Source organism: Trematomus bernacchii, unplaced genomic scaffold (genome assembly GCF_902827165.1).
Source record: "Trematomus bernacchii unplaced genomic scaffold, fTreBer1.1, whole genome shotgun sequence".
Taxonomy (NCBI): Eukaryota; Metazoa; Chordata; class Actinopteri; order Perciformes; family Nototheniidae; genus Trematomus; species Trematomus bernacchii.
Window position 1 is genome coordinate 5,365,713 of NW_022987803.1, and position 10,028 is coordinate 5,375,740.

Consider the following 10,028-nt stretch of genomic DNA (forward strand, 5'->3'; position numbering starts at 1 on the left):
GTGCTGTTATGTAGTAGGGTATTGATTCTGTATAGGAAATGGTTGATTGATCCATTATTTGGAAAATAATTTGTGCTTATAACATTAACACTGACAATTTTCTAAAGCATTTAAAGATTTTGAATTAAAAATGTTCCTTCCTTCCGATAATTCATCGGCTTGAGTGATTTTATAGTTCATATGCAGTGTCAAAGCATTTGCAACACTTTAAACTTGCTAACTGTCACAGTGAATATCCTGTCAGGTGGTTAAGTTATTGTTGCATGAATAATGCATGCATTATAATGCAATTAATTCAAACTTGGAGTGGTAGCCTTTCTACCTTATCAGACAAAGTGCTTAAAAATGATCCCCTCTTTGACCCATAGTGGTGGCAGAGCTGCCTTTCAAGAAGCTAACCTGTTCATCAGGTGCCACTCGGTCAAATGTTTCACCCAAGTACACACTGACATGTAGTGCAGCAGGTATCGAACCTTCAGAATTATGGTCACTTGGGCAAACAAGTCATTCAGCCCCTCTTCGTGGTTACGTAACTTGTCACTTAAAGGACACCTATCATGCTATATTTAAATGATATATTGTAGGGCCATACCTATATAAGGTATATTTATACATTTCTGTTTTCAAAATACCAAACAGATCATGCATTTTAGCCATGCCTCATTTCGCTCTATTTGCTGTTCTCCAGCCCTGTTTTTGCAGGGGGCTGATTCTGTGAGCTGCAGCTGACCACGTCCCCCTGCAGGAGAGGGGAGCGTGCTCTGATCAAGTCAGAAGAGGGGGAGAAAAATAGATCTCCGTCCTCCGTGTTTTATTATATTATTATTTAGAGTCGTTATTCATTTGTTTTAAAGCTCAATAAATAACAAAGAAGACCTTTGACCGACACTTTTCTAATTTTGTCCGGAAGATTTAAACCTTAACGGACATCTTGACCGGCGAAAGAAAACCTAACTGAAACTCTCTGCCGCACGGTCCCCTCGTTCCTTGGAAGAGGCGGAGAGGTGGGTGTTTGTCATCTGCTGGTGGACTAACCGGAGGGAGTTGTTGCCTCGACGGGGAGGGTGGATAGAATTACAGTGCTTGCCTCGACGGGAGGGATTGCATTGAATTAAAGCAGCAGGAGGAGCAAACGCTTGCCTCGGGGAGGGAGAAAAAAGCCACAGCGGAGAATAAACAGAAGGGAAACCACGGCAACCATGCGCGGGAAGTCTTCTTCGCTGCTTTTGTGGCAGACTACAGCGCCACTTACAGGCCTGGCATATGTACTACAGCGTCTCCAGCGCTTTCGAGCGGCAATGGCCGGCCGTGGCCCAACCCCACATTCCCCTGATAGGTGGAGAGTTGGCCCAATAGCCGTAGCGCCACCGTCCTGACGTCAGGACAGTGTTCAAATCTGGATCAGTTTTTATCAGATCCGTTGCAGCCCTGTTTTTAGAGATTTGGGTATGGAGGAAAATAGAGAGGGTTGTGTTTTCTGACACTTGGTGAGTTCCCTGGAACACCGGGGACACATATTCATGTATAAAAGACGTACAAAAGTGCATTTTGCATGATAGGTCCCCTTTAATTCATCGAATGCAATTTCTATCAGGGCGATGTCTTCACGGAGACAGTTATTCTCTTCTTGAATAACTCCCTGGACCATCTCTCCGTAAGACCCAGAGGGTGGTGAAAACTGCACAGCACACCACCAGGACGGAGCTGCCATCCATGGAGGACCTTTACTCCCAGAGGCTCAGGAAGAAAGCCCACAGGATTATAAAAGACCCCATCACCCCAGCCACAAACTGTTCTGTCTGCTGCCGTCTGGCGGGCGGTACTGCAGCATCTGGACTACAAAACCACCAGACTCAGAGACAGTTTCATCCCACAGGCCAGAAGACTATTAAAACACCTGAGCTTGCACTATTTTCATTAAAATGTAGGTCTTTTAATTGCACTGTTGAGGAACCTGTTTTTCATTCATTGTATAATTACACCGTAGTTGTGCATATGACATTACAATAAATCTTTGAATCAACAGAGCTCTTTTAGACTTAGCCTCCAAGCCGCTAGCCGGAATGCTTTTACGAGGTTGGTCCTTCCAAAGACTAAATAACAAGGAAAAACTGAAATGTTGACTTAACGTTAAATGCATTATGTCAACACATTTAAAAAAACTGCTTAGGTTAGTTAAAAGCAATACTATTTAGTTGAACCTAATAATATAACTTAATATTATTGCTTTCAACTAACCTAATACAGTTAGGTGAAATCTGTTGACATAATACATTTAATTAAAGTCAATGTTTCATTGTACTTTCTGCATAATATTCATATAAAATGATCACCTCATTAACGGTACGTCCACACAGCAGCATTAAAAAAATCTTGGAGGTGGGCGTATCTGAAGCTTGGGGATTTTTTGCGAGCAATGCGAGCAACAACCAATCACATTAATCTCCCGCCCCCGACATACGAAGCAAAAAAGCCCGAAGTAAACTGGATATAAACTCCCCAAACAGGCGAAAACCTACCACTGTCTCTGCCACCTCCCTCCATGCCTGGCTCCTCCGGTTTGTATCCCGGTAGGTAAATAGGGACTGGTAGATGCCTGGAAATCTCCGCTTTGCTTCCCACAATGCAGTTCGGCGAAAAGTGAGGCAAAGTGACGTCACCCCATTCAAAGTGAATGGGCAGAAGCGTTGGAAGATTTGTTTAACGCTGCTGTGTGGACGGGCCGTAAGGCTTTAGCGAATGATAGCTTATTTTGGTATAAAAAGTTGGGACTTCAAACTTCTACTCCATGAAGCGCCCTAGTGGTCCTTCCAACCGCCAGACTTATGCCTAAAGGATGACCCAATATATTTCCTGAGCCACGGCAGCCCTGTATTTTTCAAATATAACGTGATCTCGTACCCAAAAGTGACATGTGACGGTCACTGTTTGAAGCAAGTTCTTCATACACGGAAGATGAACTGAAAGCAGTAGCTGGATGAACAAGGCAGAAAACAGAATATTATTGCATGTCTCAGAAAGGGGTTAGTGCTGATCAGAATCACAGATCCTTTAGTCGTCATTCTGTGGGGGAAACAGCAAAGGTACAGTGTAGTGATGATTGCCAAAAGTAAAAATAAGATCAAATACATAAAAGTAAACATAAAAAAGAGATTGAAGGAGCCAGTAATAGCATTGATAGAGTGACAAAAATAAAGTTTATATTGCACATTAGCACTGGTATTGCACAACCTTTTTTTTATAGTTAAAGGATGATATAAGATAAAGCAAGTTGTGAGACGGCCCAGGCAAAACGGATCTGTAATCACATAAATAATTAAACATACGATCTTCATTGATCAATGACATTTCCCTTTTGAATGAAAATAATCTAAATCATGTCACACATCACCAGGGCCATCCCTCCCTACAGGAAGATCACGCAGACTGCGTGGGGCCTCACCTCGCGGAGGGGGCCTCATCTTGCGGAGGGAGCCTCAACTGAGCTGCAAATGCGGCGCACCTATGCGTTTATGCGGCGCAATTAGTGTGGGTGCGGCACGGTTTCGCCGCTGAACAACTTTATAAAGTCTGATGATGTTTTATGGTGGGTGGTGCTATTAGTTTGAAATAATCTAAAAGCCACTAATGGTGGAAAATCCACAAAAAGTTGCAGTTTGTAATTGTAAAAATCAGCAAACCCTTCAACACAAAACAACATACTGTCGAAATACAGATATTACATGATTATAAGAACATCAAAGCAATATTGATGTTTATATATATATTTATATTTTCTAAGTATCTTAGTATATATATATATATATATATATATATATAGCAGTCCCTCTTATTTCTTATTATTTTAGATTTGTGTAATATTTTAGTTCTATATTTGCTTCATTTAGCAACTTAAAACATTTGACTGTGTTAATGCACCATAATGCAACAAAGCAAATCCCTTCAAATGATTTTATTTTTTAAAGCTTTGCATCCCATCTTGGACTCCACTTTTACGAAACAAATAGTATTATATTAAGTATTTTGGAAAAAAAATAAAAATCCTAAAACATAAAAATGTTATCGAACTGACAAAAAAATGACCCATTTAATAATATCCAAGTTTTTATTGTTTTCTCCTTTACCTCCAGTTGTAGTGTCCTGTGTCTTCTCATCTGTCTTCCTTATTCACACTGATAAAGTATTGGCTTAAGAAGTTGAATATTTCCAGCAACGTTCTATTTTTGCAGAACTATTTACACACTTTCCTTTTGATATGCCCCGTCAGTGAATTTATTAAAGGCATATATTTGAATTATAAATACACTAACTATAAGGGAAACAAGCAAAACATGCACAATGCCCCAGGCTACATCTCTCCTCATCGCATATCATTTCCATGGAGTCTCTCTTTCTGTTTCCTCCTCTCTCTGCTCTCTCCTCATTGTGTTTACCCCCCCCCCCCCCCTGCTCCCCCCTCCTCCGCATACATCCTCCCACCACCCCAGCCCAGCCAATGTGATCTGAATGGAGGCTGATTCAGGGTGTCAGGCCCTGTCTTAAATGTAATAAATTACCGTTTGAGCCTGGAATAGTGCATCTCTCCCGACACATCACCAGAGAAGGGGCCTGCACACCACCATCCTTGACCCCCTATTCCCACCCCCACACCCTTACACACACATACACACACTAATTTCCCATCTCCACCCCCCTTCCCCTCCATCGTCAGCCAGCCCTGGTCTGGCTGCCTCTGTCAACCCGTCATCCTGTGCCCCAGTGAGGATCATTAGCATTGTCAGAACTGGCTGGGAAAGGAGGGCCAGCAAGAGACCTGGGTGGAGGGTGTTGGAGGGAGGGGGGGGTCCCATGTTGTGTGTAAGTGAGAAAGAAAGATTGTCTGGTAGAATGCTAGTATGCATATTTACATGAAGAATATTTTCACAAATATGTGTTTTCTTCTTAGGACTGTCTGTGCGTTGTCTGTAATGGTAAATGGTAATTGGTACCTATAGGAGCGCATTATCAGGTCTTTACGACCCCTCAAATCACTTGTAAAAGCTACAAGTCGTTCACCCATTCAGACCTCATTCATACAGGGCCAGTGCAACTTGCTCACACATCACCCTTGGCCATCGGGAGGCAACTCAGGGTTATGTATCTTGCCATGTCGGCATGTTGGACTGGACTGGGGTCGCCCTGTGTGTGTGTTCTACCTCTCAAAGTGGCTTCATGACACAAGCAGTATTAAACCCCTTCACACACTGGTGGCAGAGGAATCCAAGGTGCCACCTGCTCATCAGGATCGATAAACATTCACACACACACAAAGATGGCGCAGCCTTCGGGAGCAATTTTGGGTTCAATATCTTGCCCAAGGATACTCAGCATGCGGACTGCAGGATATCGCAACCACCACTCTGATAAGTGATCCTACCTTGTAAACTATAGCGCCCCATGTGTCGCAGGTCTTAGGTTTGGCCTGATATGAGATACTGTTGTGAGCTGGGCTGCGATGATGCTTTGCAGAAATGGAACATGGGTAAACTCCCCAAAGCACTTGTACAAGCTACTGGTGGAGGTTTGTTGATTAGCAATAATTTGCTGATAAATCAACCTGACTGTGGTCCTCCATTTATTAGAAATTATTCTTGAGTCTTGTCTTGTATTGTCACTGTTTCTATCAGTTATGATACCATTATACTCACCATAACATTGTACTTACCCTCACCTTGAAGTATTGGGACAGTTCTGCAGCGCTTCATTTCATTAAAGGAATCTAGGGCTTTCAATTCTGTCTTATATCAACAGTCTCATTTGCAGTGTTGTTTGCGAGGGGGTTTTTTTTTTTTTCTTTTTATTAGGGTTTGTATTTCCCAGGTGGTTTGTACGTACTACGTGAATATTGAGCACTTCCTGAATATCAGATATTCAATGCTGGAGCAGGAAGTGGGGTCTATGGACTGTGATTGATGTTTAACAACAGATTACTCATTTTACTCTCTCAAAAAAAGTTTGTTTGTTTGGTTGGCATTCAAGTGAGTGAAAGGCGCCACAATATGCTCAGTGAGTCCTCTTCTTGCAAGATTTTGTCCATAACATCTCAGCTGTTTAGTGGCCTATATCCTCGAGCGGCATCCAATGTAGTAACTTCTGCTGTTCAAAGCATGTCAGGAAGCGTATGTCCTCCCACTTCCCTTCGCATGATGCCTGACCTCTTCCGCGGTGGTACTGTGAATGGTCAGGACGAGTCTCTTAGAGCTAAAACCATCTGCATGTAAGCTGGCACGGTATCCATCATGATTCATTAAAGTCAACACCAGATCAGTTCATTTCTTTGAGACTCCCAATAGCCAGGGGCGGATCTACGGGGGGGGGGGAAATTGGGGGCAGCTGCCCCCCCCACTGTAGAGCCTTGCCCCCCCCAGCTGCCCCGCTAACTTTTGTGTCCCTAAAACTGTACTTGTAGAACAAACCAACACTATGTCCACAAGCTTCTCAAGCAACGAAACAGCAGTTCATTCATTAAAAGTGAATCATTTGAAATATCATCTTCACCACAGACGCGGCTCACACCGCTGCAGAGAGGGAGCGAGCTGTCCCAGCACCTGAAGGAGGACCAGCTTCCCCTGGAAGCATTTCCCCTTCCACTAGTTTTGTTTTCACTAAGGACGAGAGCTTGAAACAAAATATTAATAAAACGCTGCCGTTTGAATCGATAGCGTTTAACAGACGGTCACTGTTTGGGGCGTTACGTACAAAATACTACGCAGACAGCGCTAGCTGGGAGAGATCGATCACTTTATTTGCTAAACTATGCGGTACTATTAAATCCACGTAAATTACACATCACAGCAATGAGGCCAGATCAATTAAACAGGATACTCAAACTGGATCTAAACACAGCTGCCTGTGTGCGTTTGATAAATACTTTCTGATTTTATATTTATTATAGGTGTGCTACTTATTAGCTACATGTCCCCCTAACGTGTAAAGTTATACACGCATTTGTACCAGTGCTTTTCACAAGTAGACTCTTGCAGGCCAGAGTAGCTGGAGTGATTCAACAACAACACAAAGACATATCTGAGAAGTGATCAGGACGAACCAGAAAGTAGAGAAAAGGAAAAAGGAGAGTTCACTGAAGAGACCAGGAGGGTCAGAGCAGGAGGAAGAGGAGGAGATGAAGAGACCAGGAGGGTCAGAGCAGGAGGAAGAGGAGGAGATGAAGACATTAGTGAAGAAGAAGAAATGTATGTGAGGAATAAAGATGAAGTGTCAGAAAGAGGGAGGGATCAGGAGGCAGAGGAGACTCTAGCTGGACCACATGGTCATACATATTCCATTACAGCAGCACAATCTCTCTATTGACACATATGTATTGAAATGTGTTGCTGCACAGGTCACCTTTAGAAGAGAAGAGATGGGTGATGTCATTTGTGTATTTAATTATAACTAAGTACTTTTACTGTACTGACAGTAAACTTCTAGGGTATCATGAGTATTTCCTGCTGTATAACTAACTATATGTTAGTTTGTTTGTCTGAACACCTTGTTTCTCTTGTGCATTAAGAACACTTGTGTTAGGGCATGATTTAACAATATATATACATACAGTATAAAATACCACGTACTGTCCGCCCTCCCATGCCACCCTGGCATGACCTCTTGCCCCCCCATGTAAACTGTTCTAGAACCGCCACTGCCAATAGCATCTATCTTACCAACACTCTGGATCTGGATGAATATTGAGCAGTGGTATCCCCCTCAGTGGGGGATCGACAATCCCAACTAAATGTCTCTTAACATTTGCCGGAAGCAGTCCACAAACTGTGTGTTGACAGCATCTTCTGTCAGCAAGTTCCACTCTGATTGTTCTGGGAAATAATGAGTATTTGAAAAAAAATGTTGCTTGTAGCTATAGTTTTCATCCAAAGTTGAAATGGCTCCATGGTGGCACTTCTGTCAATCTTGAATAAGAGGACTGACCAAGCCGATTGCAGCATTTCACTTAATTCCACTAAATTCAGCTGTTTGAGCATGTCATGACACTGTTGTCCTTGTAATGTCCAAAGCTGAATCTCCCACCTCTCTGTTGTACTGATTTAAGAGCATTGCCGTCTTTACTTTTGCATGGGTCTGACTGACCTGGCATACTCTAACCCTGATTGGTCCAAATGGGCAGCAGTACCCTGGTCCTGACACAATCTGATGATCATTGGCCTGTTATGATGTGTCTTCACCGACAGTCCATGTTTATACCGCTCACAGAGTTGACCTTTAAAGGAAGGTGGCTTCCATCATTTTACAATCTATGAATCAAAGATTACTTTTATGAATCTCTCTCAACTAATGCAGCTTCTACACATCATTCATCTTTCTGATAATCCATCCTCTGCATGCTACCTTCTGTGTAGACACCCCTGAAAAAACAAAGTAACACAAGCATATAGTCTGTGTCTTTTACGTGTTATCATTTAACAACAACTCTTTGCCTAAAACTATATTAAAATGTTGCTGATGAGTATATAACATTTTATAAATTAAATTGTGACCAGGCTTTGGGAGCAATGGATTACATGTAACAGGATCAGGATTACCTACACTGTAAAATATTACCATGATTCCACAATATTTAGCTGTAATACTTTACAATAAATTACTGTTTTACCACCACAGTCTTGTAATGTTCACAATATAATACTGTAATTTTGAATTTCACAGTGAAATCAATACAGGCAGTTAATTACTGTGAATGTACAGGATAAATGATTACCAGGATTTCACAACATGTTACTGTATTATTTCATAGTAAAATACTGTATTCAGACCATCCTCTGTGATAACACAACAAATTAAGATTGCTTTATCGCTCTTGCTGGCTTTAAATACTAATTTCTTTCTTTGGTGCAGGTTTTACTTCAATTGAAAGGGGCACCGCTGCATGTGCCTTAAAATAAACAATGCAACATATAAATCTATGTAAAATTGAAATTGTTGTCTTGGCTTATTGTTTTCAGGTGCTTCCTGGGCATTAATCCTGAGACGGGCTCGAAAGCCAAAAAGAGGCATGGCAATTTAAACCCCCATGTCAGCACATTCTTCAGAGTGGATATCAGTGTGTAGACAAGTGTTACGTGCTCCCCTCCTTGTTTTCTTTCTGTCTCCCTGCTGCAGGTGCACCTGGTCTGCCCCTGGCTCCGCCTCTGCGCAGGTGCACCTGGTCTGCCCCTGGCTCCGCCTCTGCCCAGGTGCACCTGGTCTGCCCCTGGCTCCGCCTCTGCCCAGGTGCACCTGGTCTGCCCCTGGCTCCGCCTCTGCCCAGGTGCACCTGGTCTGCCCCTGGCTCCGCCTCTGCCCAGGTGCAGCTGGTCTGCCCCTGGCTCCGCCTCTGCCCAGGTGCACCTGGTCTGCCCCTGGCTCCGCCTCTGCCCAGGTGCACCTGGTCTGCCCCTGGCTCCGCCTCTGCCCAGGTGCACCTGGTCTGCCCCTGGCTCCGCCTCTGCCCAGTTGCAGCTGGTCTGCCCCTGGCTCCGCCTCTGCCCAGGTGCACCTGGTCTGCCCCTGGCTCCGCCTCTGCCCAGGTGTTCCAAATTCCACTCAGCCGTGTATATATAAAGAGAAGCTGGAGGAGAAGGAGGTCTTGCCTATCCTAACGCTGGGAGACACTCTCCTTAGAATACCTCTTTGCCATGTTGAGCTGTAGGCCATATTTTTGCAGATGTGTTTATGTTAAGCCTGGAGGACCTGGTAGTCCAGTTTTCGTGGCTTTATTTTGTTTCCCATAGGGTTTATAATTGATTGATTTCTGGCTCTGGGTCCTACGGTCCGTGGTGTGGCTGGCTCGGGTTCCCTCCTTCTGTTTGTTCCTTTTGGCCAGTCCTCCAGACCTCTTTTTGTTTCCCGTTTCGCTTGTGTGAGCAAACGGCTGATTATCAATAAATGCTCATTACCAAGTACCGGTTATTGCGTGTATTCTTTCATGTTGCAGGTCTCAGCACGAGCCACTACCGCGGAGTAGAGGTTGGGGCCGTAACAACATGTCCAAG